Source organism: Bombina bombina, chromosome 3 (assembly GCF_027579735.1).
Source record: "Bombina bombina isolate aBomBom1 chromosome 3, aBomBom1.pri, whole genome shotgun sequence".
In the NCBI taxonomy this organism is placed as follows: domain Eukaryota; kingdom Metazoa; phylum Chordata; class Amphibia; order Anura; family Bombinatoridae; genus Bombina; species Bombina bombina.
In genome coordinates this window covers 1,167,441,726-1,167,452,514 of record NC_069501.1, presented here as the reverse complement: position 1 = coordinate 1,167,452,514, position 10,789 = coordinate 1,167,441,726, and the positions used below count along the sequence as shown (strand labels likewise).

The following is a 10,789-nucleotide window of genomic DNA, read 5'->3' as shown; positions in this document are numbered from 1 at the left end:
AGTTGTCTACCTCGTAGGAATGTGTCTACCACGTCACTTCTGGTGACGTGTAATCAGCTGCTGGAGGTTTGTGGCGCTCACTGTGCATGCGCTAGAGGCCCAACCTCCTACAAACAGCTGTTTAAGGCACAATAGGTGACTGAGCTGCATCTTCACAGATATTGCATTAGCTCATTGGTAGACAACTTATTTTAGAACACCGGTCCAGGTGGGAAACATGGCGGCTGAGGGAGACATGGAGTTGGAGCTCGAAACTGAGGAAAATTCAGTGAAAGACCTTCAGACAAACCGCATAAACATGACAGCGGAGCGGCTGACTTGGAAAGGGTCACTGATTATGCCAAAGAAAAAGAGATTCAGAGCTCCAACCTGGAGACGGTGAGAGTAGTGTGGAGCTTGAATGATGGAGGTGGCTGTATAGTGTAGATATCTGGGGAGCTCGTGTTTCTGTGGAGATGATTTCACTACAGAGCTGTTGTAGTTAGACTGAAGTTATGATTAGGTTGCCCTGTTAATACATACTGACAGAGCCAAGAAGTTGCTTGGGGTCTGAATGTGTTTCCCTTTACAGAAACTAAATCATATCAACTTTCTTGAGAATTCCTAATAACACTTTTTATGCACTAGCTGTTGACAATGCTTTTAAAGGTTCATTTTTTTAATACCTGCCCATCAAAAAGACTGATATTGTGGAGAAGCAAATATCTCTAAAATACTTACTTAGCCTGTCTGCAAGCATGCTGGTCCTTGAGGGATAAACAAGAAATAAATTATTTTGCATTTTCTATACCTTTCTCCATTTGCCCATAAGGAATCTGTGTAACAAATTAAACACTTATATTTAGACTGATATATCTGGCACTGTAGCAGAACCCCAAAATAAAAGAAAATAAATTTGATCCCTTAGGGAATCTTGTGTATTGCAATGTAGATGCGCATATGCCTTTCATGTATATAATAAAGGATGATATTACAGAAATATTGGAAGTTGTTGGAAGTAGGATCACTTCAATAATTTGGCGAATCCTTCTAGTGAAAAGACAGACCATCCTTCTACCAACTGTCCAGTGATTAATACCCTCATTTAAATTCCCCCCTCTCCAATAGAGGCATTAATGTGAGCAGATTGGCCGGCACACAGAGGGGCGGAGAGTGACCCCACCACCTCTTGCAGACAACAAGGACAATCAACCTTTAGTAATTGAACATGAAAGGACTTGGGTAAGAGGCTGGATTCTCAGGGGATATCCACAGGTGGCAGCTAAAGGAGCAGTCTCTGGTGCAAATGACACAGTGAAGGCTGAGCCTGGACCATTAACACTCTCTGCTAGCAATGTATTTACAAGTCTATTGACATAGCAGTATATCTTAATACTACAGTCTCTTCCCAGCTTTACTCATGGGAAACCAGCTTCTTCATAGCTCTTCCTTAACCCACACAGGGCTCACCTGTAAATCTCCTTGTGCCTGCTCTCCTACACACAATCTCTCCTACTGACATGCAGTATATCTTCATAACCCGTGAAACTTAAAAAGCAACCGCTGCAGTACATCTTAATAACCTCTCCCGTCATATATATAGACCTTTACTTCTCCTCAATCTCTAGATATGAAAATTTCTTAAATGGCTTTTCTGTCAATTACATGTCAGAGAAACTTTTTTTATATCAACATCTTCATGCAAGTATGTTAACCATTTAGATACACAGTGAGAAGCACGGTGCTGGAAGGGTAAATTACATAGCCTTTCAGCTTTATTAAGGACTGTTAAATAAACACATTCTTCACACAATGGAGCAACGTTTCAGCTTTAAACGGGCATGAAAGTAAAACAACTAAATTAGAGTGAGCTATAGAAAAAACTTGTTTTATTTTCTTTTGGTCTCCTTTGTTGAAACATTCCATAACAGCATACTTAGGTAGGCTCTGGAGTGTGCACATGTCTTGAGCACTATGGGCTTTATTTAACAAACTGCAGATGCACCTTAGGATTGCCTTTAGAGAGAGCCTGCGGATGATAGTTAAAGGGACATGAAACTCAAATATTTCCTTCATAATTCAGATAGAGCAAGTGATTTTAAAGGGACAGTTAAATCAAAATTAAACTTTCATTATTCAGATAGAACATGCAATATTAAAGGGACAGTAAAGTCCACATTAAACTTTCATTATTCAGACAGGACATGCAATTTTAAACAACTTTCCAATTTACTTGCATCATCAAATTTGCTTTCTTCTCTTGGTATTCTTTGTGGAAAGCTAAACCTAGGTAGGCTCATATGCTAATTTCTAAGCCCTTGTAAGGCCGCCTCTTATCTCAGTGCATTTTGACAGTTTTTCACAGCAAGACAGCACTTGTTCATGTGTGCCATGTCCCTTTAATAAATAGAGTGCATTAATTAAATATTGGAAACAATAAGAAGTCATCCCAGTCTTACACCTAGATTATGAGTTTTGCGTTAGAGGCTGTGCGGTGCTAACAAGCAGTTTTCCCTCACAGCTCACTTACCTGCAGCGCTGGCATTAAGAGTTTTCAGAAACCCGTCGTTAAAAAACAAGAAGTGAGCGTTGAGCAAAATTTTGCTCATTACCGCACTCCAATACCACCGCTGCTTAAGTCAGCGGTGAGCTGGTGTAACGTGCTCGTGCACGATTTCCCCATAGTAATCAACAGGGAGAGCCGGCTGAAAAAAAGTCTAACACTTGCAAAAAAGCAGCGTAAAACTCAGTAACGCAGCCCCATTGATTCCTATGGGGAAATAAATGTATATCTAAACCTAACACCCTAACATGAACCCCGAGTCTAAACACCCATAATCTTACACTTAACCCCTAATCTACCGCCCCCGACATCGCCGCCACCTACATTATAATTATTAACCCCTAATCTGCCGCTCCGGACACCGCCGCCACCTACATTATACTTATGAACCCCTAATCTGCTGCCCCCAACATCGCCGACACCTACATTATATTTATTAACCCCTAATCTGCCACCCCCAATGTCGCCGCCACCTACCTACACTTATTAACCCCTAATCTGCCGCCCCCAACGTCGCCGCCACTATATTAAAGTTATTAACCACTAAACCTAAGTCTAACCCTAAACATAACACCCCCTAACTTAAATATAATTTAAATAAATCTAAATAAATATTACTATCATTAACTAAATTATTCCTATTTAAAACTAAATACTTACCTATAAAATAAACCCTAAGATAGCTACAATATAACTAATAGTTACATTGTAGCTAGTTTAGGATTTATTTTTAATTTACAGGCAAGTTTGTATTTATTTTAACTAGGTAGAATAGTTATTAAATATTTAATAACTGCCTAGTTAAAATAAAGACAAATTTACCTGTAAAATAAAACCTAACCTAAGTTACACTAACACCTAACACTACACTATAATTAAATAAATTAACTAAATTATATACAATTACCTACATTAAATTAAATTAGCTAAAGTACAAAAAACAAACACTAAATTACAGAAAATAATAAACAAATTACAGAAATTTAAACTAATTACAGCTAATCTAATAGCTCTATTAAAATAAAAAAGTCCCCCCAAAATAAAAATAAAACCTAGCCTAAACTAAACTACCAATAGCCCTTAAAACGGCCTTTTGCGGGGCATTGCCCGAAAGTAATCAGCTCTTTTACCTGTAAAAAAAAATACAAACAACCCCCTCAACAGTAAAACCCACCACCCACACAACCAACCCCCCAAATAAAATACTATCTAAAAAACCTAAGCTCCCCATTGCCCTGAAAAGGGCATTTGGATGGGCATTGCCCTTAAAAGGGCAGTTAGCTTTTTTGCCGCCCAAACCCTAATCTAAAAAATAAAACCCACCCAATACACCCTTAAAAAAACCTAACACTAACCCCCTGAAGATCGACTTACCGGGAGACGTCTTCATCCAAGCCGGGCGAAGTGGTCCTCCAGACGGGCAGAAGTCTTCATCCAAGCCGGGCAGAAGTGAGAAGTCTTCATCCAGACGGCATCTTCTATCTTTATCCATCCAGCGTGGAGCGGGTCCATCTTCAAGACATCCGACGAGGAGCATCCTCTTCATCCGACGACTAAAACAGAATGAAGGTACCTTTAAGTGACGTCATCCAAGATGGCATCCTTTAGATTCCGATTGGCTGATAGAATTCTATCAGCCAATCAGAATTAAGGTAGAAAAATCCTATTGGCTGATGCAATCAGCCAATAGGATTGAAGTTCAATCCTATTGGCTGATCCAATCAGCCAATAGGATTGAGCTCGCATTCTATTGGCTGATTGGAACATTGGAAGACGTCGCCCGGTAAGTCGATCTTCAGGGGGTTAGTGATAGGTTTTTTTAAGGGTGTATTGGGTGGGTTTTATTTTTTAGATTAGGGTTTGGGCAGCAAAAGAGCTAACTGCCCTTTTAAGGGTTATGCCCATCCAAATGCCCTTTTCAGGGCAATGGGGAGCTTAGGTTTTTTTAGCTAGTATTTTATTTGGGGGGTTGGTTGTGTGGGTGGTGGGTTTTACTGTTGGGGGGGTTGTTTGTATTTTTTTTTTACAGGTAAAGAGCTGATTACTTTGGGGCAATGCCCCGCAAAAGGCCCTTTTAAGGGTTATTGGTAGTTTAGTTTAGGCTAGGGTTTTTTTTTATTTTGGGGGGGCTTTTTTTATTTTAATAAGGCTATTAGATTAGGTGTAATTAGTTTAGGGGTTAATAGGTAGTTTATGGGTGTTAGTGTACTTTTTAGCACTTTAGTTATGAGTTTTATGCTACGGCGTTGTACCATAAAACTCTTAACTACTGACTTTTAAATGCGTTAGGGATCTTGAGAGGGTAGGGTGTACCGCTCACTTTTTGGCCTCCCAGGACAGACTCGTAATATCAGCGCTATGGAAGTCCCATAGAAAAAAGACTTTACGAAGTTTACATAAGTCGTTTTGCGGTAAGGCCAAAGAAGTGTGCGGTGCCCCTAAACCTTCAAGACTCGTAATACCAGCGGGCGTAAAAAAGCAGCGTTGGGACCTCTTAATGCTGCTTTTTTACCCTAACGCACAACTCGTAATCTAGCCGTTAGTGAATAAAGGAGTCATTTGTATTCTTTTGGGTTAATGAAGTAGAACCATAAAGTTATTTTACAACAAACATAATTATTATTCATCAGCAAGCTGACAGCGCTGTGCAGTGACAATTCTGGGGTTGCAGCTGTTTGCATATGTTTCTGCTGGTTAACATCATGGAATACAATATATACAGCAGGTATAACTCTTTGTGACAAGTTAAGCTTCATACAATCAGATGTTGTGTTCCTCTGATGCTATGATGTGACCTGGATTGCTGAGCATTGTGGTACTGCACTGGAATGCACTACACTAAAATGCAAAATTAGTATTTAATTTAAGGGATGGATGGATGACAGATTAAGAGATAATACAAATATTTGTGCATGTTTTGGGGTGCAAAGGAACTCGTTGCTGTTCCCTTTGCTTGAAGGGGATACGTTGAAGCAGGTCCTTTCTTGTTGCTTATATCTCCCTATTACTTGCATCCCCCAGCACAGACTGAATAATTCATCTGAGGTTTAATGGCCATAATAACATGCCCTTAGCTATAAGCATTACATTATTTCTGCTTTACAGCCTGTTAATCTTGAGATTCTGCAGGATTCTTTAAAATGTGTAATAAAAAAATGTCATGGATACCACAGACACAAATCTAGCTGCACAAATGGAAGTGTATAGCACACAATTGTGTGTGTGTGTGTGTGTGAATGTATAAAAAAATAATAATATATATATATATATATACATACATACACACACAATCACAACTAATTCTTGCACCTACAGATATGGCAGTCAGGTCCACGCTCCCAAAACTTTTAAGAATAAAACTATTTATACAAAGTACGCTCAGTATGACTTCGATTATTATAATAGCTTATTTTCCTCAGCAGAGGAGATAAAAGGGTGTGTCCCTGGACTATAAAATATTTTTTTTATAAAACATTTTTTTTCACTTTTTCCTATTTATTGTTCACCTCTATTGTCACCTAGTCAAGCCGTGTTTGTAAAAGTGGTGGGAATGGCTTCTTCACCCAGCTTTGTATTTATACATAGTATTTGTCACTAGGATCTAACTTATTTCATTGTTACATTTTAGAATAAATTACTTTTGTTTTCCATTCTTTTAGGTCATGTCTGTTATTGGTGACAGGAGATCAAGAGAGCAGAAAGCAAAACCAGAAAGGTGAGATGCACTTGTGAAAAAAGTTCTGATTTAACTACATAGCATTTCTTCATATTCCATAGTTCAAAATTATTATTTTTTCCAATTTACCAGAAATGACTTAAATTTATTATTTCTGTTTGAATCTATACGGAACATTAAACTGTACAGATTATATTTACCTAGAGAGCGCATCAGATTGCTTAAAGCAGAAAACAAACCATAGCACACGCTCTGGGTATAGGGTATAGTTGCAGTGGTCTTTCACAAGATTGACCTGCACAGATAGCTTTTTTTGAGTGGCACCATGCACTTGTTTTATGCCACAAAAACTGTGTATATAGCCACTGTAACTACTTGTCAGTATTTCATTTACATCAGCTCCTACTATATTTTAGTCATGCATCTTGTATAATATTGTCCTGTGTTTTAGGGCTGTTGGTTTTGAGAAATCACACAATACTCCAGTTACAGGATAAAGTTCTGGTCCACTTATCTAATTATTTATAATTTAACATATTCTGTAATTAAATCAAATTATTAATTTCTTTATTTCCACTAATATATATTTTTTTTAAAGTACTTGTATTATTTTTCAGAGAAAAAGAGCTGGCCAAAGTTACAATTAAGAAAGAAAATGTGGAACTAATTGTAAGTGTTCATGTAGTCATTTGGCTAAAGCTTCCCTTCCAGCTAAGTAAGAATGAATCATGGAGTAGATTTTACTTTTCACATAATAAATGTTATTTTCGACAAAGGATACCAAGAGGACAAAACAAAATAGATAATAGAAGTAAATTAGAATGTTGTTTGGTTATGTACAGATTGTTTGAGCCATCTGGCGCACTTTCTGGTTACAAAATACGATGACAGACAGCTTGTTCCGTCTGATTTTGCAACCAGTAACGTGTGCTCAGGAGTGTGGTGGCATATATTCCCTCGACCCGTGTAAATCAGCTGTTTGTAGGAGGTTGGGCCTCTAGCGCATGCGCAGTGAGCGCCACAAACCTCCAGCAGATGATTACACGTCACCGGAAGTGACGTGGTGGACACATTCCTATGGTAGACGGATTATTTTAGAGCACCGGTGTTCAGATATTCTTAAATACTTCTAAAATTTCCCAATACAGTAGTCAATTGCTGATATATACTATAGAAATATAAAATTACTTTAATATCTATTTACGCACCTTTAGTTTTATTAGGACAAAAAAGAGAAGGATTGGGTTAAAATTATTTAAACTCAGATAAACACACTTTACCTAGATCACATTGTATAGCAATCCTGATCAAGACTTTGTGACAATCAGACCCATGTAGTATGAAATGTTATCAAAATTAGAATAATTAATGCAAAAAAGAAATAGTGTTAAAATCACTCAAGTCGCTTTTGCCTGTGTAGAAAAAAATCAAAGAAGAATGATATTTGTGCTTTACATCTAACTTTGCTATTAATCATTGCACAGTGCTATACAGCCTAGAAAAGATATCCATAATGCTATACTATATATTCTTGCACATGCTTCAACCAGTCCTTTAAACATCACACAATGTTAAAGAATACAAAGGGTGTATCCTGAGCACAGGGCAACATGTGATAATAATGTGTTAAAAAAGGACACTAGGGCTGACATTCTATGAGAAAAAGTTCCAATTCATTTGATTCTCATAATGGCTTTGAATGTAACTGAGCTAATAATTTAAAATAATAGATTGATTTGACTTAAGAGAGTCGCATCTGGTTGCACAAAGTATAGACTAGAGTACTGATTTCCCCCTAGCATGCCATGGTAATTCCCCCTCAGATTGTTACACAGTGAAGGGACTGGCTGAACTTGGTGACTGAGTATAAGGGGTTAACAGCTGTGCAAGTCGTTGCAGCCGTTGTGTGGTGGTGTACAGATTCTGCAACCCTTTCTGGTTACAAAATCCAATGACAGACAGCTTGTTCAGTCTGATTTTGCAACCAGTAACGTGCGCATGCCATATAATTCCTCGACCCGTGTAAATCAGCTGTTTTAAGGAGGTTGGGCCTCTAGCGCATGCGCAGTGAGCGTCACAAACCTCCAGCAGCTGATTACACGTCACCGGAGGTGACGAGGTGAACACATTCCTATGGTAGATTATTTTAGAACACCGGCAAAGCCGTGATAGCACACGTGGTGCTTGCCGCATGAGTGAGCCGCCATCTTTGTTGTGGTATAACTTGTCCTGACAGAAGTCATGTACATAATAATGTAGCATTGTCTTCCACAGAAAGTCCTGTCTCGCCTTACCTTGATGACAACACTTTTCTATATTCTTTAGCTTGTTTTCTGTGAGACCAGAAACAACCATGGCTGTTATAAAAATATAAACTTTGCATATTTTTTTTATATTTACAGTATTAAAAATATAGTTGACAAATAAATGAAAGTTGTAAATATAGTCACAAAAAGTAAACAAACAGTGCATTTCATTTATGAGAACATAACTGTCCATCAATCACTACCTACTTTGCTGAAAAGCATATCTAGATAGGCTCAGTAGCTTCTGATTGGTAGCTGCCCATAGATGCCTTGTGTGATTGGCTCATCCATGTGCATTGCTATTTCTTCAACAAAGGATATCTAAAGATTGAAGCAAATTAGATAATAGAAGTAAATTGAAATGTTGTTTAAAATTGTATTATTTACCTGAATAATGAAAGAAAAAATGTGGGTTTAGTGTTCCTTTAAAGTGAATGTCAACTTTCATGATAAAGTGCCCGTTTTTTTTTAAAAAAAAACTATTAAAAACAGGGGCACTTTCATTCATGAAAGTTTACATTGCACCGGATTTTACAAATACTTACCTTCTCCTGAAACGCCGGATCGCCGCCTGCTTCTTCCTGATGTACTTACACAGCAATGACGAAACCGGCTTCCTCCAATCACGGCATGGCCTCACCAGATGGACACTCCTGGGGGGGAAGCAGTGATTGGAGGAAGCCGGTTTCGTCATTCCTGACGAAGTACAGAGGACCTGCAGACGGGGGAATTGGCGATTCGGCGTTTCAGGAGAAGAAAGTATTTGTAAAAAACTATTAAAAACATTCATGAAAGTTTACATTGCACCGGATTTTACAAATACTTACCTTCTTCTGAAACACTGGAACTCGCCGTTCCCCCGCCTGCAGGTCCTCTGTACTTCATCAGGAATGATGAAACCGGTTTCCTCCAATCACAGCTTCCCCCCAGGAGCGTTCATCTTGTAGGGCCACGCCATGATTGTAGAAAGCCGGTTTCATCATTGCTGGAAAAGTTCAAAAGGAAGAAGCAGGCGGGGTATCGGCGATCCAACGTTTCAGGAGAAGAAGGTAAGTATTTGTAAAATCTGGTGCAATGTAAACTTTCATGAATGAAAGTGCCCCAGTTTTTAATATTTTTTTTTAAAAAAACAGGCACTTTAATATGAAAGTTAAAATTCAATTTAAAAGGGACATGAAAGTGAAACAAACTTCAGATAGAAAAATAGTCTCTTAAAATGGCATGCTCCGTTATCAAATTGACTTCATCCTATTGGTATCATTTGTTGAAAAGCATACCCAGGTAGGCTCATCAGCAGCAATGCTCTGTTAGAAGTTTGCTGGTGATTGGTAGCTAAACACAAACAATCCTGATTGTGAACTGATATTGAAGGCTCAGGTCCCCAATCGGTGAGTTCTATACCTATTAAGCCACATTTGGATTGGCATATTGCACTATGTTTGTCTATTTTCTTCTATTTAGGACATAGAAGAATCTGTGAACATCGATATTTGGACTAAAGGAACATTAGGATTCAAACATCATTTGTAAGAACATTGACATCAACACATATCGGATATAAACTGTCACATAAAGAATATTAGATTGGATTAAGACTTTTCACAATTATACACATTTTTTCACTATTTGCAAGGACATTCACATTAAGCCTTTAAAGGTGTACACCGGCTTCTATTTTTGATTTTTTGAAAAAAAAATTTTTTCATTTTTTATACACATTTTTCACTTTTTTTAAGGTTAACCACGCTATCAATTGTATTGGCAATTTATATATGTTTTTTATCTTATGTGTTTTTTATCTTATGGCTTAACAAGTCTCCTAAGGTTTGAACTACATACCGTGAACCATAGAATTTAAATTATTTGCGAAGCGATCTCATATTCATATTGTCAGATAGAGATTTATGTTTAGATAGGGCTAATACTCTATACTATATCTAAATTATGGTATAATTATATATACCATTTGCATACTGATTTTATATTTATTTTATGATACTGTTTTTTAACATTGTGTAATAAATACGTATTTTAAAACCATTTTTAAACATTTGGTTTGGCTCAAATACCTTTGACCCTACTCAGCTAAGATTCCTATACAGGTATCTCAAGCGCTCCTATAGCTCTTTATTTTTTCATTATATAACCTAGGCATAAAAAGAATGTATCTGCACTAAAGGGAAATACATCAAGCACTATGCCAACTAATGATTAAATACAAAATGTGTGTGCACATCTATTGTAAAACTCTTGTAGAAGCAACCA

The 10,789-nt window shown here is 37.6% G+C and overlaps 1 pseudogene; it reads left to right on the top strand.

Annotated features, from left to right (window-relative positions):
* The first annotated feature begins 217 nt into the window (after positions 1–217).
* On the top strand, positions 218–10,054 carry LOC128652654 (huntingtin-interacting protein K-like; annotated as a pseudogene).
* The last annotated feature ends 735 nt before the right edge of the window (positions 10,055–10,789 follow it).